At 32.7% G+C, this 25876-nt stretch overlaps 1 protein-coding gene across 13 annotated transcripts in view; it reads right to left on the bottom strand.

The window, feature by feature from the left end:
* The window catches only part of TENM3 (teneurin transmembrane protein 3), a 3351339-nt gene that overhangs the window by 1061821 nt on the left and 2263642 nt on the right, over positions 1–25876 (bottom strand). For all 13 annotated transcript variants that reach the window (XM_074276236.1, XM_074276245.1, XM_074276241.1 and 10 more), the window contains exon 8: positions 24136–24221. The gene's annotated coding sequence lies outside the window, so the exon portion shown is untranslated. The remainder of the gene's footprint in view (positions 1–24135; positions 24222–25876) is intronic.

Raw genomic sequence — 25876 nt, 5'->3', positions numbered from 1 at the left:
GTTCCAAATTATGAATAATGAGATAAATGAAAATTGAAACTGAGCATTATTCTCGGACAAATTATAAATATATTGACATAATATTAAATTTGCATATATGTATATATATATTTATATAAATTAAACAAACATTGTAACTAATAATAAATTGGTTTTAAAACTTAACAGAAGGCAAATATAGAGATAGCTTCGGGAAATTGCAATGTTCTCCAAAAAACTCTACATTTCTTGAAATTTTTGTGACCTTAACCCATGTTTTCCAGTAATACTATATGGCATCTAATCATGGAACAATATTTTCTCTGAGCTTAAGAATTATGCAACAGAAACAGGTCACAAGATGTGATCAATTAAAGCTATGATTTAAAAAGGAATATTGACTTGTAACATTTAAAAAATGAAGAATGACTAATGGTCAACTTATATGTTCCATTGGTATCCTTGCAACAGAAAGGCCCTAACAAGTTCAGGTGAATCTCATGCTAAAATTATTAAAAGATCTAGAAGAGAATCACTTGGAATGAAATACTATGAATGGGTTGGTCCACTGAAAAATTGTAGTAAGAGAGGAATTCTCAAGACACTTGAACATATTTTTTTTTTTTGGATAATCAGAGCGTAATATTTCTGGAAAAAGCAATTGAGAGAATATTCATAACTCTTTACCCATGAAGTTAGCTAATCATCTTTATAAAGTTTTATAAGAATTATCTCCAAATACAATTGAAACTATCCTTGATGAAAGTATAAAAAGGAAATAGGAAGACATATATATCATAGCAGCATATGTTGTTACAGTTGCACAATTCAAAGAAGATAAGACTTCTCTGTGTTTATAATTTCTTAATTATAAAAAAGAAGCTGCTTTAATAGGGCAAAACCATGCATTAAAACATCTTATTTATGTGAAAAATTAATAAAGGACTTTTTTGTACGATAAAACTGCAGAGATAAATTTGTTCAACAATTTTCTATCATTTATATGAAATGATGGGATACTCATCCTTGTCAAAATTGTTTTTCTAATGATATGGAGAATGTTCAGTTTAGAACATAAATTAAATTGAGGTTCTCTAATAAGATATGAGTTTTTGAGGCTTTTCTTGTTTTTAGATAACAACAAAACCGCTGCAAAGAATCCTAAATGAGATTCATGGACATGTTATACAATCATTTAGAGTAATTTGACTTACCTGCTCAAACAAGTTAAATAAACTATGTTGGTGAAAACCACATACTGTCCAGATTAGGATAAATTATTATATGGACAACCAAAGAGGTAATCCAACAATACCATATCTTAGATAAATACTGTGACTGATCTGGTTCTATGACTGAAGCTGGAGAATATATTGGATTGTCTTTGGGAAATTGCTTGTTTTTAGTAATCCCAAACTTTTCTCTGAAACAATACCAATCTTTTTAATACCAATATTCTTCAAGTGATGCTTTATGGTCATGAGTCAAAGAGCATAATAATTATGAAGAATCACACAGGTGGTAGTATGAAAGGATGCTACCATGGAGTAGAAAAAGAGATAAGCTGGTTAGAGAGAGAGAGCAAGAAGAATAATCAAAGAACAAACATTGCATTGATATCCATGATGCTCTCTTTCCTGTTGGATAGACACCCAGTGACCAATTTACAGAACAACAAAGATAGAAGTTACAAAAAAATAAGAAGGTGTAGGTGGGATACAATCTTTAGTATTCCATTGAAAATGTTATCAACATTATTAGAGATTATAGAACTTCTAAAATCTAGGAATTATTATTCCTAGAGGGAATTAGAATAGGAAAAGTCTAGAAACAGAGAAACTAGGTGAGAAAGTAGAAGTAGTAAAGATGGACTACAGGTATGAATCTGACTCTGTAAGAAATGACCAGCAGGAAGAATACAGAGAGGCTTGGAGAGACTTACATGAACTGATGCTGAGTGAAATGAGCAGAACCAGGAGATCATTATACACTTCAACAATGACAATGTATGAGGATGTATTCTGACTGAAGGGGATATTTTCAGCAGTGTTCTTCTTCACTTCTATGCTATCTTCAACATAGAGAAGATCTAATTCAGCTCCAGTTGATCAATGATGGACAGAATCAGTTACACCCAGAGAAGGAACACAGGGAATTGAGTGTAAAATGTTTGCACTATTGTCTTTCTACCCAGGTTACTTTTATCTTCTGAATCCAATTCTTACCATGCAACAAGAAATTTGGTTTTACACACATATATTGTATCTAGGATATACTGTAACACATTTAACATGTATAGGATTACCTATCATCTAGGGGAGGAGGTAGAGGGAGGGAGGGGAAAATTCAGAAAAGAAGTGAATACAAGGGATAATGTAAAAAAAATTACCCATGCGTATGTACTGTCAAAAAATTATTATAATTATAAAATTAAAAAGGTATGAATTTGAGAACTATGAATGAAGAATAGAGATGTATGACTAACTGATTATGAAGAAGAAGGAAAATAGGTAAGTCAAACATAGCTACATGCTGTTCAATTGAAGTACTTCATGTTATTGATGAAAGTGGCAATATGCAAAAAAGAATGATTTTTAATATGTAATGAACTATTTACAAACTGTTTTACAAATAATGATTTGGAGATGACATGAAAACAACTAAACAGGAAATCCTATATATAGTCAATTGGAAGTATGAGCTAGAGTGACATGGAATAGAGAAAGTCTGTTGGACTTGAATTTGGGAACATGTGAGTTCAAATGCTACCACAGATAATGACTAACTCTATAATCATAAGCAAATCACTTTACCCTGGTGTTCTCATCTACACTATGGGAATAATAGTATCTAGAGTACTTATCTTGCATTGTTGTTGGGAGGTTCAAATAAGACACAGTACAAGATATCCTAAAAGTTCTAGTTTTTTAGCTAGTAAGTTTATAGAAAACTAAGTAAAGTGCTTCATAAGCTTAGCATCCTTTTAAAGCTCTAAAAATTAATGAATATTAATGATAATTATTTATGTGATAATTATTGTGTCCAATCTAGACCTCCAATTTGCCTATTCACATAAATTAAAGATAACATTCAAAACTTTGAGAATGTGGGACTTTGTAAGTAAATAAAGGATTAATGACTAAATCATTATGAATTCCCACAGATAGAGGAGTATTTGAAGAAGGAAAGATGGGAAGGACATAGAGCAATCAAGGCAGAACAGAATAAAACCAAGGGGTCTCCCACGCCACAAAAGTCAATGGAAAAGAGAGATTTAGAATTTTAAAATGTTAAGTGTGATAGAAATAATAATAAGACCTACATTTTAAGATCTCTCTTGATTCAGTAGGTGATTCTAGAGTTGTACAATAAGCAATTGATGTAGAAAAAGAGTTAACTATCACTTTTTCAAGGTAAGCCCACATAAGGTTTCCTCTAATTTATATATATGTACCCATATTATATTGGGGCTGAAGTAATAAACTCATTTCTGCTCAGTTTGTTTCTAACTGGACCTTAGCATTTTAGCTGAACTAATTTACGTTTTAGAGCTTATGAACAGCTGCAACTTTGTATTTAAATTTCATGTGCTCTCTGTCCTACTTAATGTTCCAGTAACAACCCATCTTACTTTCAAGTCTGACAATTTCATAAGGGTATTGACCACCCACAGAGCAAGTGCCTTCAAAAAGGAAAGCTCTTTATGAACTGTGTTGAGTGAGGCAAAAATGCTTAGATGATAGTGAATACCTCTTGAAGTGGGCTGGGAAAACGGTACTTTTATTTGCAAGAACTGGTTGTAATTTCCTACCGATGATGCATGAAAGCAGTGTGGTTTGGGGTGTTGTCATGGTCATTTGGATTCCATTCTTAACTGTGGAGTGTTTAGATTATAGAATTCCTATGTGTGTGGGCCAAACATCTCCACAAACCAATCTAGAATGCATTTAAGATTATCTAGATGAATGGTTTATATTTCTTTTAACAAGTGTAAAGGGTGGGGCTGTCTTATTTGACTTAAAATGAAGACTTTTGATAAGGGACTGATTTAATTTTAATGAGGTGGTATAGGAGAAAGCTTACTTTCATTCATTTTATTACTCTATGGATCATCTTAAATGGAAAATATAATAAATAATAAAGACTTAGAAACTGCAAATCAGTAATATGCAAGCATGAAAATTTAACTGTTCATTTTTTTTCACACTGAACAGCATTGTACTTAAGTGGCTTTTCCCCTATTAGTTATGATTCCCATCCCTGAATTTTTCAGAATTGGGACAGTCCTCCTTTAAATTCAATCTGTTCGTGAAATGACCCATATCTAGCCATCAAGTAACCTATATCAGGTAGTACCACATGTTCACAATCAACCCCAGCATGCACCCTATGGGCTGATAACGAAAATGTGACAATTCTGATAATTAAACCACACTAAAGCCGGCGGCTGATGTCTTGCATTAATTCAAAACAGCTTAAGGTGAAAATCATCATACTATCCAATTACCAGAGACATGGCTATATAAGCTCTCAACCATGTTGGTATGGTATTCCTCAGATACAGAAAACTTAATACCTGACAAAAACTGTAATTTAAACAAATAAAGGGTAGGAGGAGCTGATAGATTGTAGCAGGTATAATTTAACTATGGGTCCCTCTGAAGCCTTTCCTTCATTAGCAAAGCTGGGTAGGTCAGAGAATGACATTCTCCAATCAGATTAACATTCATGCAGAAATGATATTTTTCCCTGTGTCATTCATTAAGAGCTGGGAACATTTTTTTTGTCTTATTAATTAAAATAATGATAGAAGAAGAAAAAAATAAATTCAAATGACTTCTATGGGGAATAACATTTTAACATTCATGCATATATCTTTATAGATAACTCATTTTAGCATTAATGTTAAGGATTTCCTCTTTGCCACTCCTTCCCCTCAATACATGTAGGAAATGCTTCCTTGGAGAATATCATTTTAAGCTTGATGGGTTGAAGGATAATTGAAGTCTAAAAAGGAAAAAACAGTTTATTTATTTAAGAATAAATTTCCAATCTAGTGAGGCATTTAAGTACAAATCTTCATACATGCTCTCATCATCTTTTTTTCCTCTTCACTGCCATAAAACAGAATTCACTATATGTATATAAATGGATGTAAGATGGTTAGAAATTTAATGATCATATATTAACTTTAGTTTTATGATTTTTGCCTTCTTTTGCTACTTGACCTATAATATCCTTAAACTTGGCTGTAGATGAATGACATTGTATAATAGAACATTCAGTCACATGTGGTTGAATGGAGAGAGCATAGAATTTGGAATGAGATGACTTGGAATAAAATCCTAGCTATATAAATTGCTATCTGTGTGCCTAGACCAATTCATGCAAATTCACCACTTCTCTATTTTATTCATATGTAAAGTGAACTAATTGGGCTAAATCAAGTTTGGTGTCCCTTCCAAATTCCTATTCACCATTCACATCTTTAAAAAATGACCTTTAAGCTCAATGGCTTTCTCTTCATAAGGTTCCCTCCATCCCTATCCCATTAAGTTGCTTTTGCATAAAAAGAAATCTAATTTTTAGAAAAAAATAATTGTTGAATTAAACTAAATATATACATTTCATGATTATCTAGGTTTTTTTTAAATTTACAATTTCTTTGAGGATTTTTTTGTGGAGTATATAATTGGACTTTTAAGTGAAATTATACAATTATTTTAAGCCATTTTATATCTCAGTTTATGAAATTACAGCAGGTTCCTTATTTTATGATTTGTTTGCTCATCACATTAACCTGTATAAAAGTCCATCAGAGAGCAAGTACAAAGAACATAGCTATTCTGCCTGTTTCTGTAACTGTAGGACCTAATATAAGATTTGGTACACAGTGGATGTTTAATAAATATTTACTGTCTAATTAATGAACTTCCCTAATCCTCAGTTTCTTTACCTCTCAAAAGATGATACTGGGCAAGACAGCCTTAGAGGCCCATGACAGCTTTTGCTTAGTGATCCTATAAACTTTTACTAATGCATTTTCATACTTATGAACAATATATGTCCTTTAACCCCAAAAGTTAAACACTTTCAGAAATCTTGAGCAAGGCAAGCTTGAAGTAATATCTATGAAAGGAAAGTGCTGCAGGGATTTTATTTAGTTCATTGATGTGTTTATGTAAGAGTGGACTCAATTATTTTAAAAAAGAAACCCAGATAATGGATAACACAATTAACTCCATTAAAAAACACAAAAATTAAAGAACATGCTCTCTTCAACTAAGCAAAGCCATATAATATTTTCACCCAATCTGTTAAATTATTGAGTGTACATGGCACTGAGTTAAAGTCAACATATCTGCTTAAAAGTCATATGATTTAATATGTATTATGTCTATATTAAACTCTAAATTTCTATTGTACAAGGATTCCTTCAGGGTCAAGTAGAACTTTGCATGTTAAGATTTCTTCTGCCAAAAAAAAAAAATCTCAGTGAATTAAATTAGTAATTATTGCCTGTAAGTATGCTCATGAACCTTGGGGATTTTCTTTGTAATAAAAATTATTGCATGTACCTAGCAATAGTGGTTATAGTTTGCCCAATTTACTTCAACTATAATTCTTCAAAAATAGGCTTAAACAACATATTAATTTACTATTACTTTAGAAAAGCAAGAATTTCAAAGAAAAAAGGACATATACTTAGAAAATGATGTAATGAATATGATCTTATAGTTATATGATACCAAAGAAAAAAACTAAAGAAAAAGTCATATTTCTTACCTTTAATGAAGAGAAAAAAAGTTGTTAATTCGTTCTATTTTTTCCTTAAATAATATTTTCAACTTCCAGATTTTTACAAAAAAATTACTTATTACAAAAACATTTAAACCAAACTTTAAAGATGAAGAAATGTAAACTATTTTAAAAGCTAGTATATGAAGTATTATAGCCAACAAGATGCATTTTGATATAGTTAAGTGACTAGTAGATGCAGTTTTTAACTGACTTATGAGGTTGAGAACTTTTAGAGTAAGATGAATGCCTAAAGATTCTGTGGATTGTATGTTTAAAAATTCTTTAAAAAGAAGAGGAATAATTTTGAAATTCAGTTTACTCACTTATGAATGAAAGGAACTTAATGTTCTCATTCAGAATCATTTCAACTACAAGTATTTAAAGGATTTGACCAGTTACATTTCTTTTTGCAAGTCCAACTGGCAAATAGAATAAGATGTATCTTAACTGGATTACATTTTCAAAAATATCAGTATTCCTTCTCTTAATACAGGAGACAATTCTACTGTGCCTTAATTAGCTATTTCCATGAACTGCTTTGGCCTAAAAAATTTCATGTGATGGCCAACATTTTGATAATTAATCTTCCCATAGCCAGGGTGTTCCTTGCACAAGAATCATGAAATCGTTTGTGAAGATCAAATTCAAAAAGTTTCTAGATTTAGAGGATGATTCCCATCCCTAAGTATTTCAAAATTGGGACAGTCCTCTGCTGACCTAGACTTTATTTATAAAAGGTAACTCTTTTACCATAAAGAGACATTTGAACAGGACTTCAGTGGAGGTTCAAAGATCTCTAATTTGTCAGTGAGGTAATTCTATCATACCCTAATTCATCCAACTTTTAAGTTCCTGAGCTTCAGAAAAGTTATGTGATTTTCTGATAATAGTTAAAGGTAACATTAAAAATGTTAAAGGCAAGATCTGGATTCTGATATTCCTGATTCTAAGATCAGTATATACTATGAAATTCTTCTTCTGTGGATTTACCTTTAGAAAAACCATTAGTCCATCATGGATAAGTGGAATTCATTGTGAACTACTAAATGCATCTAATGAATAGTACAATTTGCTATTTCTCAATGATTTCTTGGAAGATGGCATTTTGTTTCTGTTCATAGGATCATGACAAAAATCAAAGATTTATAGTTGAGTACAATCATCTCCTTTCACTAACAAGTTAAAGTGAGGCCATAAAGAGGTTAAGTAATTTGTCCAAGATCACATACCCAATAAATGTCAGATGTTGAATGTCAACCCAGACTTCTCTGAATCTAAGTTCAATGTATTATCCACCACACCACACTGCCATTCATGTGACACCATGTTTTAGATGGGATGATTATCATAATTTTGATGGGGTGATTAGCATATAAGAATTGAACAATTTAAATGTTAGCCAAGTGGCACCATAGTGCATAGGATGCTAGGTCTGAAGTCAGGAAGACTCATCTTCCTGAGTTCAAATTAGGCCTCAGATCCTTACCAGCTATGTGACAAGTTTCTTAATTTGTCTCCATTTCCTCATTTATAAAATGAGCTAGAGATGGAAATTGTAAATCATTCCATTATCTTTGCCAAGAAACCCCAAGATGGGGCTGCAAAATGCTGGACATGACTGAAATAACTGAAAAACAAGAACAATGAAGTGATCTGAACTGATTAACAAAAAGGATTCACCAAATAGAACAATGCTCTTTAGGGATGGTTTATAGATACGGGGATTAAAAACAAACCAGTAATTAGTTTGAAAAAAAATTATATAGGGATAAGATATGGGATAATAGGTGGAACCTGATCTTTTTTGTATTCATTGTCCTTTGGATGTATTCTCATTCATTACCCTTCTTTCTACTCTCCTCCAACCATAATTTTTTCTGTGTGTTTTTATTCACATGCATGACTTCACTGAGGCTCTGTGACACTGTTGAAGAATTAAGAGGCTAGAATAGATCGTAGGCAAGTCACTATCTATCTAGGATTCCATTTTTAATTCAATATGGAATCATACAATGATAGGGTTGGAAGGGACTTCAGAAGTCACCCAGACCAAACCATACATGAATAAGAAAATTACTCTCCAAGATGCCTGACAAATGGAAAGTAGAGCCACTTTTTGAAGATCTTACCAGCAATACCAGTAGCCCATTATATTAAACCTTTAAGTATTAGACATTTATCCTAATTACCAGACTGAAAATTTCCCTTTCTGCAAGGTCTAATCATTGCAACCAATTCACTAAATGGAGGATTGACTTTAAAATAATCTCTGTTATCCCTTTAGCTTTTTAAGCTTATGATTCTTTGACCTCTTAATGGACCTACATTCTTACTAATATAGGTATTCCCTTCAACAATGTCAATTTCAATCCAGTCATTAACTCTCAGCCTGTTTGATTCCTACAGATTTCTCTCCATAAATGATATCCATTTCATGGAAATCTTTCTCTGATTATCTTAATATTCTATAAATATGAATGTAGGTTTCTTGATAGTCATTTGTAATTCCTTATTCTTGATTAATATTATTATTAATAATAATATCATTATTCTTTACAACAGTAAAAACAATAATAATGACTGGTACTTACTTATATAGCACTTGAACATTGCAAACTGCTTTCCATAGATTATCTCATTTGAGCTTCACAACAACCCTGTGCATTAAGTACTCTGGCTATTATTACCCAATGTTTAGGGAAACTGAAGTTCAGAAAAGTCAAGTGTCCATGGTCAACAAGTGCTGGAGACAAAAAGTAAATGCAGGTGCTTCTTATTCAAATTCAAACACTGCTATGAAATGATTTCTTTTATCCTATAATGCTGCTTTTGTTCTATGAAAAGTCCATGCCTTTTGCCAATTATGTTTTCTTTAATGATATCTTTTGTGACATATTTATAATAAAAGTAATTTTGGGTGTAAAAGGACACTAGAGGTGTCCAACAGGCAAAAGTAGAAGTCTTCCAGTGAATTCCTTCTCTATGTTCTTATCTGGAATTGGAAGGGCTAGACATAGAATACCGAATTTATCACTCCCATCTTAAGAGTTTGTGGGAAGAGGAGAAACCTGCATATGTTGCATCAGGAAAATTATGTAGGGCAGTTTCTGTAAGTTCATTAGTATCAGATTTTGGAACCTAGGCTATTTTGAAAGATTGGGCAAGAGGTATTTGGGGGAAGATCATTATTTTCAGGCTGTAAATGCAGTCTGGTAATGTTTGCTTCTTCTCTATAGAATCTACCTCATTTGGTTGTTAGGATTTGTAAAAAGCTCTTAGCACAATACCTATCACAATAAGTGCTTTAAAAATGCTTGCCCATGTATTGACCTCCACATTCATCTTTTCTTTGCTCACTTGAAAATATTAATTCAATACTTCCAAACAGATATATCCCCATCTTTGTGAGACTTGCTCTGCTTCTTAAAAGATTTATCTTTCTGTATTGATTCTGTATTTGCCTCAAACCAACAAATATGACAAAATTTAATAACCACCTGAATGACTACTTTCTGTGAAAAAGTATTGTTATACAGATAAAAGGAAAAGATTAGGGTGGGGTGAGGGGAGGAGGGGTGAGAAATTTCAAACTGCAATATATTGCCAGAGCACAATTTTGGGCTGGGAGCTCAGAGCTAAAGAAAATCTTTGATGGTTATTTTATAGCTTCCTAGGATATTTTCATTAGGATTACTCTAGGAACTTGAACTAGACAATTTTTGGTTCTGGTAACAGTCATTTAAGGCTGGCATTGAGGTGAGATATTCACCATATTTTCTTATTTTTGCAGGTTTGCCTGATTCTAATGGAGACAGACAAAAGGAGTATCTAGACAGAAAGTCATGCCCACAGGGGAAGAGTAGTACACTTTACAAAAACCTTAAGCAAAGATGTTTTGGGAGAAATATGTGGGACAAATATGAATGGGTAACAGACTAGGCTGTCTGACAATCAGCAAGTATAGCATAGCAATGTAGCATCTACAGCATTGGTTATACTCTATGTATTCTGTCTACTCCTTTTACTCATTATTTATCAATATTAATCAATCAATATGCCCTCAATTAGGGGGAGATGGGTGGTACAATGGATAGAGTGCTAGGCCTGTATTGAGGAAGACATGAATTTATATCTGGCTTCAGAAACCTACTAACTATGTTATCCTGGGCAAGTCAGTTCCTCATCTCTAAAATAAGTTGAGAAGTAAATTTCAAAGCACTCCAGTGTCTTTGCCAAGAAAACCCTAAATGGGGGTCACAAAGAGTTGGATAGGACTGAAAAAAAATGACTTAATTCCAATAATATCTTTCTGTTGCCCTATGGGTTTGATTCCATAATTCTCCCAATTAATCTCTAACCCTGAAATTTCACTCATTTTTTTTTTTGGAGTTTTCCGAGCTTTGCCTAAAAGAAAGGCTAAGATAAATTGACTTATTGACATCCTTTCCAGCATTAGAAAATTTCTCAATCTATAAAAATGGAATCATAAATTTTTTTTATCTTCACAGGATATTTTACAACATATATCACAATCCTTTCATTTTAAGAATCAGAAAACTAAGGCCCAACTTGTGATGTATATTCCTTCCTATTACACCTTCCCACACAATGCAGAAGAACTATTAAGCCTCCGTAAAGTACTTGAAAGCACAAAATATTTAAAGATCATTGGGAATATAATTTATATGCATTAAAATATGTGCATTTGTAAAATAGTAGTATTAAAAAAAAACATCCTTTATTGCATTTCTCCCTTAAAGATTTTTTCCCTGCCTTACTATATTGCCTTCCCCTAGTCCTAATTTCCAGCTTACCCAATGATAAAATATTTATATCATTAAATATAAGAAAGCTCATGAAAACTGAGTGCTATGGAAAATAAGAGAAAAAAGATTAAAAAGAAATGTGGTATTTTACATGGCCAATATTCCAGAACAGAACAGGGGCAGAGTGAAACACAACAGTATAAGGGAGAATGTGGTGGGGGAGGAAGGTTTAAGAAATGACACCTTGCTTTAGCTTTACCCTTTAAAGACATAATTTTCCTTTATCTGGCTTCATTTTCCCCCTGACTTGTTAGTGGTACAATGTTAAAGCTGTGACAAATCAAGTGAAATGCAACCATGACCAGTCAAGTGTGATCCCTGAAGACTAGCAGAAATATGACACATATAGTCTTAAGAAAGTCTATCACATACTTGATGTTAACCTTTGAATTCTTTCATTTTGTTACTTTTGCAGTCAAGTTAAAGGGATAGTGCTGGGGGACTGGAAGAGTTAACTTGTCTATAGGAGTATGATTAACACTTCTTTTGCATTCCTATGAAATTAAGCATTGAGATTGACCTGACTTCCATCTTTTGGCTTTGATGGGATTACATTTATCAAATCCCTTCTTTTAACATTATTTTTTATTTTTCATATAACTGTTACTTATAATCTCATATGAAGGCAAAAATATATATTCTCATGATTTTAAAACTAGAAGAATTAAAGGGAGGAAATACCCTTGTGTAATTTCTAGTTAATTTTGAAAATTCAAGCTTTTAGTTGAAAGAACATATGTTTTCAAGGACTTTAGCAGGCATGGTATTTGCCTGTATATCCACCATCTAAATTCTGATTTCCCTATTAGGAAAATTTTTGGTGGGGAGAACTGATTCAGTTTCTTTTATATATGTCAAGAATAGTGCAGAATCAAAATGAGGAAAAATAGATTAATTATTCCTCTTTTTGGAAGCTGAGAATCAATGCATTACTTTTTATCTGTTGTATTTTCTAAACACACACTTTTGCATAATGTAAATGTTCAATTTGAAATGAAAAACAAAAAAACAAAAAAACAAACCTTTCTTTTTAAGGCTGGAATCCAGGTTGAAATAGTTTCAAACCTGGGGTGATACACTGCCAAACTCAAAAATCCATCCATATTTCAGAATTGCAAATGGGATGTTGAAAAATTTGTACTTGCTGATAATTATTCATTTAACAAAAAATAAAAAATAAAAAGGAAAACCATAGTGAAACACACATAAACGCCTAAACTATGTGTTGGATAAAGATTGTGCCTGAAAAGAAGAAACAGAGTAATGAATCTTGAATCTTGAATCTTGATATGGCTCTCCTTTCTACTAAGTGTCTAAACTTAGGAAGTAATTTTACCTCTTAGAAATTCTTCTTATATCCCAGCTAATTCATCCTTTCTGCACCTTCTATCCATTATTTCTAGTTTTGCCCCCTGGAGCCATATAGAAAAAAAAAATCCTTATTTCATATGACAGTATTTCAAGCACTAATAAGCAGTTATTATGTCTCTAAGCATTTTCTTGCTCAGGCTAACTAACCACCTTCATTTTCTTGAACAGATTCTCTTTTGAGAATATTCTGGACCCTCAGTATCTTGATTCATTTCTCTGAATGCTCCCCAAATAATGTGTTCTTTACCCAAATGTTTTATGGCACTTTCCAGTCCCCTCATCAGCTTAGTTGCCTTCTTTCTACATTTTCTAGCTTGCTGACATTCTTCCAGAAAGTATCCTCCAGAAATGAGTTTAGTTTGACATAAACTAGTACCAAAGAACCCATTACTAGGACTTTGTGATCTCCATATCTCTTTTTAAAGTTTCACACTTAGTCCCTCTGATGACAAATTCTACTTCTTAGATTAAACTTATCTCTGATATTTACAAAGGTGGTAACTGACTGAATATTTGGGTAAACTATTTAGTCTTTTAGTAATTTAAGCATACTTTTACTTGGATAGGTTTTTATTCATGAATATTAAAAGAATATTTCATATCAATTTATAGTCTTATCATCAATCTATATCTTCATATCATTTTATTGTTATATCAGATATTTTACACTAAAAATGGTATACTAATTGCATAGTAAGTTCTGACTGTAATTTTATATAAACAGGCATGCGGGGGTTAGAGTAATAAAAATTTAGCACTGATGAGATGGCAATTCAGGGTTAAACTCCATTTTGGGGGCATTTTCTCTATCTGCTTCTTTCCAGTAGTAATACTTATGTTCACATGACTTTTTTCATTTTAAACCACTTTGTAATTATCTAGTGCACTACCTATCTCTGAGAAGTCAGTAGGTTTTATCTCAGTTTCGGGAATGTTTAAGCCTTGAATTTACCAGACTTCATAGGATGCCAACTCTGGTAGTACTTTTTGGTTGGAAAATAGAAAGAATTGGGAAAAGAAGTTGCTGGCTGTTATGGATGAGAAATCATCCATGAGGCATTTCTTATCACCGTTTAGATAAGAAGCATCAAATCCCATGAAAATTACATTCACTTTTTTATTATTAGAATTTCAAAATTTGTAATTCAAATACCACCCTGAACAGTGTTTATTCCACTGCTCACTTCTTAGTTCATTTAAAAAAAAATGACTTATATGCATTGAAGACAAGTCCACTTACTTTATTTACAAAATAATATTCCAAACATATAAAATGCATTCTTTTTCCTAACTTCAGCATATGCACTGAGGCATAAGTTCCAAATAATTGCAGATGCAGATATTTGATAGATTGTATTTGAATGTACAATCAATCTAATTGTCACAAGTATATCTATCTGATTTTATAAGAGGGAATATGGAGAAGAGGATTTTTCTAAACACCACAGAGAAAGCATATAGGTCCCCTAATTAGTGATTTTTATAATAAGTGTATTATTCTCATAATAAAATTCTTATAGTAAGGAGTAAGGACTAAGTAAAAGTCATACTTAGTTTGTTTACTGTTTTCCTTTGGTTCACTAGAATCACTTTTAAAGTTAGTATTTTTCCTGGAATTCAGATGGTCCTATATATATATATAGTCTCTTAAAAACACACTATGGACTAGATCGATACCTTAATGGTACCCTGTTGATAAAGTTGGTAGCAGCATAACTTAATTGCCTTTTCCACCCCTCTTGTAATTTTGGTGGCTGCAGAAATGGCGATATGAACGAAAAATGGGATTGGGGTAGGAATTGAAAAACCCTTATATACTCAAAGCTGACCAAAAGGGTTTTTGTTTGAACAAACACTTGAATAGAAACCACAAAAAGATTGGAGATCTGAGACAATTCTATTGCAATAGTCATTTTTATAGTCTAGAAAAATCAGGTACTGCCAGTGGTCAATTGGTTTTCACTGTTACTGTCACAGTAGCTTTTAGTTACTATGGTAGCTTGTTCACAGAATCTCAGAGTCGAAAGTGACCTCTGGGGACACCTCCCCAGTCTAATCATTTAACAAGAGTCCATTCCACAACATATCTAGCATATGGCCAACAGATCTGTGCTCAAAGAGGGAACATTGAAGAGACAAAATGAAGTGTATGATGTGTTGTAATTCAGCTATTTACAAATAGGCATTAGCTAACTGAAGAAGAAATTATATATATATATATATATATATATATATATATATATATATATATATATATATATATATATATATATGTATGTATGTATATATATATATATGTATGTATGTATATGTATGTGTGTCTGTGTATGGTAGTGATTTTGTTCAAATATCTTGACACTTAGTAAGGGAGTTATACTTGTTTGGGTTAGGAGGAAATGGGCAAAAGTTGGCTTAAAATGAAAAAAATCATTCTGAGAAGTCAAATTTAGAATTGGATATTAAATACCATCTAGACCAACCCCTTCATTTTAGAAATTAAAAACAAATAAATAGGGGCAGCTAGATGGTGCAGTGGATAGAGCACCAGCCCTGAAGTCAGGGGGACCTAAATTCAAATCCAAGCTCAGACACTTAACACTTCTTAGTTGTGTGAAGCTGGGCAAGTCACTTAATCCCACAGCAAATAAAAACAAAAACCTAAAAAAACAAACAAAATCAAATAATTGAACAAACCAACCATAACAGCCCTGGGGCTATGAGTTACAGCAACAGCTTAAACATAACATGTTTAGAACTAAACTAAATGTTTCCTAAACCTTATCCTGTTACAAATTCCCTTATTGTCTAAGGGCCAAAGCCTTAGTACCATCCTGGACTTCTCATTCTTATTTTCCATATCCAACCCGCTATCCAATTTTGCTGTTTCCATCTTCCTAAAACTTCTTGCATCTTCCATCTGCTCATACAACTATCATTTTAGATTAAGCCGCATAAGACCTCCTTGAGTCCTGAAACAATCTCCTGATTGGTTTTTCTGTCCTAAATCTCCCATCATTTCATCCTGTACAATAATGCCAAAGTGATTTGCCTTAAACAATGCCTACTTAGTCAACTACAGTGACAGTTATTTTCAGAATAAAATAGGAATAAATTTAGCTTTTAGACCCCTATCTAATTTGACTTGAACCCATGTTTCCACTGCAATCCAGTCAAGTGGGTTTTTACTTTCTTTCTCACTTCTGACATGCCATCTTCTATCTTTATGCTTTTTAAATTTTTTAGTAATATTGCACAGGCCTAGAATGTACTACCTCCTTACCTTGACCTAAAATCTCTTTAAGATTATGTTCAAGTAGCATCTTTTAGGTGAAACTTTTACTGATCCCCCTCAACTGCTTTTGCCCTCCTACCCTAATTATTTTGTATTTGACTGTTTTATATATTTGTATCTTAACTTTCTATTTATTCTCTTTATATCTATATTGATATATGTGTGTATACACACAAATACATGTTCTTGTGGTCTCCTCTTCTCCCCTTCATGTCAGCTCCTAGTAGCTTCTGTTTCATTGCTGTATCTAGCACAGTGCTTGGTAGACTGATCAATGTTAACTTTTCCAGGTTCATATATCTAATGAAGGAGATGGCATTGCAGATCTTGAGATCATTAGTGATCAGGGTTATTGCAAATCCATATAATTATCGATGATTCTTCCAATTTGGAAGGCATTCCCTAATCACTCCAGCTTCAAGTGCAAATTTTATCATCTGAATTTAGTTTTTGTACCATTACTTAGTAATGTACCATTATATCACATAATACTTTGCATTTTGTTATTTTTTCCTCAGTCCATTTCTAGAAAAGAAAGATTTCTAAGACTGAGGAGTCTATTGTAGACATCTCTGTAGTATCTATATGTCCACATTTCTTAGCACATAGAAGGTATACATATGTTTGTAACATAATCATCTATCTACACTGTACTAAATAGTTGTTTTATAAGAAATCTGTGTAAACTGCAAAATTCTTAACACTTTTCAACATTTCCTAAGTGTTAAAAACAAACAAACAAATGCAAGTTTTCTTACTACTCATGTTATTTTGGGGTAGGGAGCTCTAATTAAAATTTAGCTAACTGGGAATAATTTCTAACAAAGGAGTAGAAATGCCACAAACATATGACCTTGCAAAGCAAAAGGAAGAGAATCTATGAATATCTGAAATCCTAAAACTTTCAAATGCTATTAATAAAGACATCAAAATTCTGTTTAAAATACTTTGCATATCTAATGTTCTTACCAAAACATGCATTTCAAGCAGAAGTTGTAAGGGTTTTAAATCACAGATTTTCACAGCATTTCCTTCCGGCAGCTGATGAAAATTGGATAATATACAATCAGAACACTTTTTCTACACATTTTAAATTGATTGAAAAATAGAAACAGATTTAGCATTCAAAAAAAAAATTCACCACATTTGCAACTGTTATGAAAAATGGTCTGATCTGATTTAGTGAATACTAGGTCTAGGAACTTTGAGGTTGACAGTGTTCTGTGGGATGTTTTAAAACAGTGGGAACTTACTACCGCACCCATGATACCAGGGTCGTTGCAAAATAGGCACCATTGCCTAACAGCTTGAACCCACCACAAATATCTACCACAGAAGAAATCCTTTCATTTGATGAAAAGCGTCTTCAGTGTTTAATTTTGAAGGGGATATTTCTACATTAGAACAAGTTATCTGGCTCTGAATCTATATTCCTAAGGTTTATTGAATGTTTTAAATTTTATATGATGGAGAAAAATGGAAAAGTTTTTCAATAATAGGACCATGGACAAAATGAACAGCATGGGATCCACTTCCATAGGTTTTGGAAATTCAATACTGTAGCCTTATGAAAGCTCCAGTATTTCCATTGACTCAGTGGGTTACCAACATAATAATTGACAAATAGCTATATATCTATTCTAGTTAACAATGAGAGTTAAATTAAAGGTGAGGGCAACTGGGGCCCATCTTTCCAACACCACTTTTAATGAACTGGTGAGAAAGAGAAAAAGGAAACAGAGCACACTCCCTTTTGGGGACAATACTTGGTTTAAAAAAAAAAAAAAAAAAAAAAGAAAAGACCTCATTACTTTCCCAATGGTGACATACATAGTGTTAGAGATGGGATTTGAATCAGGTCCTTTAAATTCTAGAGACAGTTTTCTTTCCACTTTACCATTATGTATAAATGGAATGACTGATTGATGAAGATTAAAGTCCTTTAAAGATGTATAAAAGAAGTTAATTATTTCAATAAAGGATTTGTTTGTTTTCCTACCATTAGAATTGGAAGGGGACTTGGGTGTATGTATATAGATATAGTCCTAGAAGTTGAAGAATAAACAAATTTAGGGCAACTTGAGGACTCACCCTTAAGTTGCTTGAATCTTACTCCAGATTTCCTGTTTATTCTTCTGCCTCCCTGTCAGTGCATGAAGTAAAAAGGAGATATCAGGGGGAAATTAAGTTATAGATTAAAATTATGAAGGATCTGAAATTTTTAGGACTTATCTGGAAACCACATCAGTGAGGAAAATTTAACTAATGTTAATAGTTTGTTAATCTATTAATTAATTAAATACATATATGTTCAAAGGAAAAATGAAATAAAATGACATTTCCTTATGATAATGATCTCAAAGGAACAAGCATGACAATGTAGTTCTTTAAGACAAAAGTAATTATCTTTTCTAAAAATGTATAATTCTACTACATAGTATAGTTAACAGATATGTGACCTAAACATACTTTTAAAAGACAGTAAGCAAAATAAATTTCTCTTTTGTTTTTCCTACAATGAAAATAAATTCTGTTATCTTTGACTAGTTTTACATAATTGCTTATAAATTGTAAAGAACTATTTAAAGAATCAGGCTCATATAATAATAATACCATATTGATGAGGGTTGGGTTCCCTTTATTGCTGACCTTGATTCACAAATTCTGGTCAAAGGCATCCTTTGAATATTTGGGCCCAGCCCCCATCAGCTCAGCTTTCCCCAGCCCTCACCTTATCTGAGCTAACTGAAAAGCCCACCGAGAACTTAGGGGTACCGCTCATCATCTTTTGGGTATAAAAGAGGTGAGCCGGAACTCCCTCATTGCAGGAGCCCTCCCAGCCAACACATGGTATCCTTCCAGCCATGTAAGGGTACCTGCCCGCCCAACGGCCACCTTTGGCCCTGGCGTCTTTGTAACTGAGCTTTACTTCCAAATTTCTACAATAAACCTTTTATTTATCAATCTAGGTTTTTGGGCCTGTAAATTCATTTTACAGGGGACACTGCGCCTCATGGGATTATCTATGCACCGAGAATGGGGTTCCCCCTTTCCTTTCCCTCATTAATATGACTTCCAGAAGGACTTTCCATATACCTTCTTACAGACTTTTAGAACTAACTAATGTTTTCCCCATTTTCTTTTAGAAAGAATTTCCAACAATCTATTTGCTCATTTCTATTCACTAGTGCATTTTCTAAGTGCCACAACAATCATGGTTCTTTGGTATAAAATATAATAAAAAGGGACACAAAAATTCTTCACTTTAAATTATAGTACTTACTGAAACTGGATTTGTAGGGAGACAAACAGTTTTTTTCTTCTTAGTAAACAAAGCTAGTGCAAAGATATTGTTCCTTATCTTTTAAACAGCTAATTGTTGAGGAGATAATCAGTGTTTTGAACAGCTAAGTGTCATGGTAGGTAGAGTGCCATGCCTGGAGTCAGGAAGATCTGAGTTCAAATCCAGCCTCAAGCTCTGGGCAAGTCATTTAACCCTCTTTGCCTCAGTTTCCTCATCTGTAAATTGAACTGGAGAAGGAAATGGCAAACCACTCTAGTGTTTTTTTTTTCCCCAAGAAAACTCCAAATGGGTCATAAAGAATTGAACATGTCTGAAATGACTGAATAACCATCACCAATGTTCTATTTACTTATAGTAACACTTCTGAGATACCATCTTAAAAGAGCAGTAAATGGAAGAAACTCCAAATAAGATTTATCTTTGAAATTAGACTTAAGAATAGCAAATTAAGCTTTTTTAAACTGGAAGCATCTTTAAGACAAGGAATTTTTTTTTTTTTTTGGTATCTCCCTCTATGCATAGTATCATGTTTTAAGCATTCATAATACTTAATGATTAGTTACTATATCAGAAATGAGTTCAATCTAGTAATCATCAAAATATGGATGAAACTAGGTAAAGAATGATAGGAGACAAATTACTTAGAAAAGAGTTCATACACTGCTTATGTAGAATAAGTCACAACTTAAAAAATTATAACATATTACATGAGGAGCTAACAATTATTAGATACTGGTAATTAGGAAGGACTCTTGAAGAAGAAATAAACCAAAAGACAGATAATTTGATGGATAAAAGATTTCTAATTAATGGAAAAGAACTGTAGAATGGAGCAGAAATAGTTGTGTGCTACTATTACTTGCATAAAATATCTGGAAAGAGTTCTGAAATCTTTAAAAGTTCATTTGTAGAATGGTGTTACTAGAGCAGACCATCGCCCCCATCTCCATCTGTTAATTTCACTCTCTCAATTCATGCAAATATTTTCAGGTTTTTCTAAAGTGATCCTCCTTGTCATTTCTTATGGAACATTTATATTATTATGTCATAATTTTTTTTACTATTCCCTGATTGATAGATACGCCCTCAGTTTGCAGTTCTTTGGCACCACAAAATGAGCTGCTATAAATATTTTTGTCCATATAGTTCTTTTTCTTGCATCATTGATCTCTTTAAAGGAATGGACCTTATAAATATAATTTATTTTTTTCAAAATAGAATCCAGGTAGATTATAGAGAATTTTTCAACATTCAACAAACCACTGACTTCCTATTTGGTTGTTTATGATGCTTCCCAACAGTAAGAAACAACAGTAATAGCAATAATAGCAGCAACAATCAACAATTCACATTTATTTCATGGTTCAAAATGAATGAAATAATCCTTATTAATGAAAAGCCTAGTAATGTTATTCTGCTCGTTTTATCAATGCCTATTATTAGTTTAAAATATATTAACATTCACATCTTCCAGGTGGCATAAACTTAGAATCAAAGTAAGGGAAACACGTTCAAATTCTTCCCAAACTTACTGATTCTATGCCCCTGGACAAATCATTTAGCTTCTCAGTATTAGTTCTCTCATAGATAAGATGGATATGATAATTACCTACCACTCCAGACAGGAGATATAGATTTACAGATTTGTTATTTATGAAACATTTTGCAATCTTTAAAGAACATTTAAAATGTCACTTATCATTCTTTATTAAATCAGCCTCTCCTAAATTTGGTCAGTATGACTGATACCTTCACAGAATGATTTTCATGAATGAACTTATGTATTGAGTTTCAAAACCCACACAGCTAAGAACTTGATCTCTCAATTCTGATGGACTTGGCTCTTTTCAAAAGCGAGGTAATTCAGGCCAGTTCCAATAGACTTGTGATGGAGAGAGCCATCTGAACCCACAGACAGAGGACTATGGGGACTGAGTATAGATTACAACATAATATTTTCACTTTTTATTGTTCTTTACTTGCATTTTGTTTTCTTTCTCATTTTCTTTTCCTTTTTGATCTGATTTTTCTTGTGCAACATGACAATTGTGGAAATATATACAGAAGAAATGCATATTTTAACATATTGGATTACTTGTCATCTAGGGGTGGGGGTGGGTAGAAGGGAGGGAGGTAATTTGGAACCCAAGGTTTTGCAAGGATGAATGTTGAAAATTATCTATGCATATATTTTGAAAATAAAAAGCTTTAATAAAAAAAATAAATAAGAATTTGATCTCTGTCAATGGTGAAATCACAAACAGGTCTAATTATCTTATAGCCTACACTAAAACAGTCTGTCATATTTACTTTTACTTTGTTAAACAAAGAACTATATGTGTTTTTTTTTTTCCTGTCTCAAGTTTTTTTAATCTAGTAAATTAGGCCAACAAATTTAATGCATGTAGTTGTCACTATGTATTCCAATAATTCTCAACCTTTTTTTTTATCCTATCATTGATTGATTTGACAATGAATCCATTCTCTTCTATAAAAGAATGGCTTAACATATATCTATTTAAAAAAATTTTTTTTTGGAATGGTTTGATACTGCCATGAGAATTTTTTTTAGATAACTAAAGGAAAAAAGAGCTGAGTAGAAAACGTTTGGGTATTACAATTGTAGGGTTTTTTTTCTTTCTTCTCCTTAGTATTTTAAGTCCATAAGATGAAAGAACCATTAAAAATATTGACTAAATGGGAACAGCCCAATGTGTATTTTGCAAATGATATATTTCTAGGAAAAAAGCAGCGTTTTAAGGAAAATGTAGTTATTATGGAGAAATCATGGAGCCAATTAGTTGTTCTCAGTTACATTCCTAATAGTATGAAGGCCAGTGAGAAATTAAAGAAATCACTGAGAAGCAAAAGAAAGAGTCCGGGGTACTTTCTCATTGCCTGTAAAATCAGTCCTATAATAAGTGACTCACTGAACTAAGGGACTGAATTGTTTAGATTTAGCAACCAAAGGCTTAATTATTCTTTCTAGAGAAAAGAATTGAAATTTGGGATGGCTGGAAACAGGAAGCTATTGAGTCATGTATACCATTTCCTACTTTCAAGTATTTACTCTTTTACAAAGAATTTCCACACACATTAGTCTGTTTCTCATGACTTTGAGCGAAGGTTAGTAGAATTTTGTTTTGTAGATGAGGAAACTGAATCCCAGAGAGATGAAATAACTTGCTCAAAATGAAAGGGCTGGAACTTGAATCCCATCATTTTTCCATCTTCTGCGACCTTTTCATAAACCTCATTAGATTCCCTAAATAGATGCTAGGACCGACCCTCTCTAGGAAAGATAGGTGACCATACAGGTAATAAGACCAGCCAACATTTCTCTAATAGTTTACAAAGTAGTTTATTCAATTTATTTAATTTTATTGTCACAACAACCATGGGAGGTAGAGATGAAGTATAATATACAATACCATCACACAGCTAGGAAGTGATAGATTCAAATTTTAAGCACAGACCTAGGATTTAATATCCATTGACTCTGCTTTCAGATCTTCTAGGCAATTGATATAATCCTGTTACTATGATAGCTCTTACCTCACAGAAGATCAAACAAGATAACACATGTAAAGGATTGTGGAAACTTTAAGGACCTATATAAATGTTAGCTATTATTATTGTTATTTCTAATTTTATATCATAGAGGGGAAAAAAAGGAATGTAACGTAGTGAACAGAAGGATTTAAATCAACAAGGCTGGGGTTCAAGTTTGACAATTATTTGTTATGTGACATTGCACAAGTCACTTAATGTCTCAATATCCCAGGCCAACTTGTTAAAATGTGCATTATTGGAGGAAATTCTACACTGGGAACTCTTTATCCCAAAGAAATCACTGGTTTCAGATCAGATCATGCTGTACAATAAAAGATTGCATTTTGTTTTCTGCTGATGTAAATATATGTCTGCCGTAGGTTGTATTTTTGTGTGTGCCTATTTTGGTAAGAAGTCTTATGTTAATTATCAACATAATAAATCAAGAATAAAGGAGAAAAATATCTTGCTATAATTGTAAAAGACAATTGTCTTAAATGGTTGACAGGGTAAATGCTTACCCTAATCCTAGGCAGGCTATAATTTATTAACAAAAGCCATGGGGGTTGAGGAAGGGGAAAGAGCAGAGTGCTTAATCAGCAATGACCCTCAATTAAAACAGGTGATGTTTGCTGGGTTAAAGAATAACAGAAATTCAACTCCAATTAGCTGCCAAATCACCTGGTAAAGCAGCTGTTACATAAATAGAAAACCTTGGCCTTTCTGCTAAATCTCTCAAATTTGTCTGTACTTTTATGTCAATTTAATTTAAAAAAAACCCATAATTCCTTTCAGACATATTTTTAAATGAATTGCATCATTTCAACATGAATGGAAAAAGAAATAAAAAATCATCAATTATATGCTGTTAAAATGTTGACACCCATTTTCATAAGCTTTTCTCTACTGACTTCTGTTAAGCAACTTTAGAAATCTTAAGGAAAACTTAAGCTTAAAAGAACATTAACTTTTGGATTGTTTTTTGATTTTTAAAAGTAGAATGTACTTACCAAAATGGTAGTGTTTCTTCCTGACAATTTTGTGGGTATTTGTTCATTAGCGAGGTCCAAGTAGAAGGACAAACTGAATTCCAGACCTAGAAAAATAAGAAGAAAAAAAAAAAGGTAAATTTATTTCCATTATTCTTATATTTCTTGATTACATTTTTCCATTTGTAGGAAAAGGTGGCTGAGTTAATCACTGTGCAGCAATAGCCTTACACAAAGTCAATAGATTTATGCTGTAATGAGATGCTAATGGAGATGAAGATTCCTGGAGTTTGGACCTACACTAAATGCTATGAACACAGATAATTTTTCACAATGAGGGTATTAAATCATTAAATCAAGTCAATAATTTCCCTTACTAGTTTAATCTTAGTCAAGATTATGGGGATTGTTTTTGGTTGTCCTTTAAGATGCAGCTCAAGCATCATTTTATTCCCTCACAATGATACATAGCATGTACTTAATAAATACTTTTTAATTGTTGATAACTCATTTTTTTTTGTTAAAATTTTAGCAGGAAAAAAAGACTTTAAAAAATTCTCTTGTAAAATATCTGAGAGAATTGAAGATAGTTATTTTTTCTTAATGGTCAACTTAATTTTTCTCTTTCAGGGATTTGAAATGCACAGCAGGGAAAAAAGCTACATGGCCTTTCCCTCTAATTTAGAACAAAATTCTTTGACTCTTTTTCTGCAGACACCATTACCTCTGGATGTTAAACTTTTTATTTCTCTTCTTGATAATAACTTCCTATGGTATCTTCATTAGGATAGTATCCTCTCTACTTTGGCCTCTTCTGATTGAAGGAGGGAGAAGAACCTCCTTTAAGGAAAGTCCCTGGGCCAGCTAGCTTTTCAGTTCTCACTCAGACATGCTCCCAGGTTCCTTGAAGGCAGGCATTATATTTCTCTCTGTCTCTCTCTCTCTCTCTCTCTCTCTCTCTCTCTCTCTCTCTCTCTCTCTCTCTCTCTCTCTCTCTCTCTCATACATAGTGGGAGTTTAATAATTATTTCTCCACCTCCCTCATTTCCTCATTCCTATACCATTTTGTTTTTTTATCTAATATTAGCTTTTTCCTATCACTAATAAGTCAATAAAATTTATGAAGCACTGTGCTCAGCACTGAGGATACAAAAAGAGGCAAGAGACAGTTGCTATCTTCAAAGATATAATAATAGGCAATAAAACATACAAAGAGATATTTATAAAACAAGCTATATACTGGATAAATAGGAAGTAAATAACAGAAGAAAAGTACTAGAATTAAAATGGTTTGGGGAATCCAGAATAGATTTTAGCTGGGACTTAAAAGGAAGGTAGAGAGATTAGTAGAGTAGTGGAGAGAGAACTTTTCAGACACAAGGGACATACAAAGAAAATGCCCAGAACTGAGAGATGAAAGATCTTGTTCATGTTAACCAAGAGTATGTGGGATACAGGAAGATTGAAAAGATAGGAGGAGAGTAGATTATGAAGAACTTTGAATACCAAATATAACATTTCATACTTGATCCTGGAACTAATAAGAAATTGTTGGATCTATTGAGTAAGCAGTGAGGAGAAGGTATGTTTGGATCTGAACTTCAAGAAAATCATTTTAGTAGCCTAAGGATGAAATAGCAGGGAGAAATTTAAGACAGGCAGACCCACCTATAGATTATTAAAATAATCCAAGCAAGAGGCATAACATTGGAGGTCAGCAGAGAATTTGGGACAGGATAGGTAAATTTGAGAATTATCAACA

The sequence above is a fragment of the Sminthopsis crassicaudata genome, chromosome 6, assembly GCF_048593235.1.
Source record: "Sminthopsis crassicaudata isolate SCR6 chromosome 6, ASM4859323v1, whole genome shotgun sequence".
In the NCBI taxonomy this organism is placed as follows: Eukaryota; Metazoa; Chordata; class Mammalia; order Dasyuromorphia; family Dasyuridae; genus Sminthopsis; species Sminthopsis crassicaudata.
The sequence above is the reverse complement of the archived record's forward strand: the minus strand, read 5'-3'. Positions and strand labels throughout refer to the sequence as shown.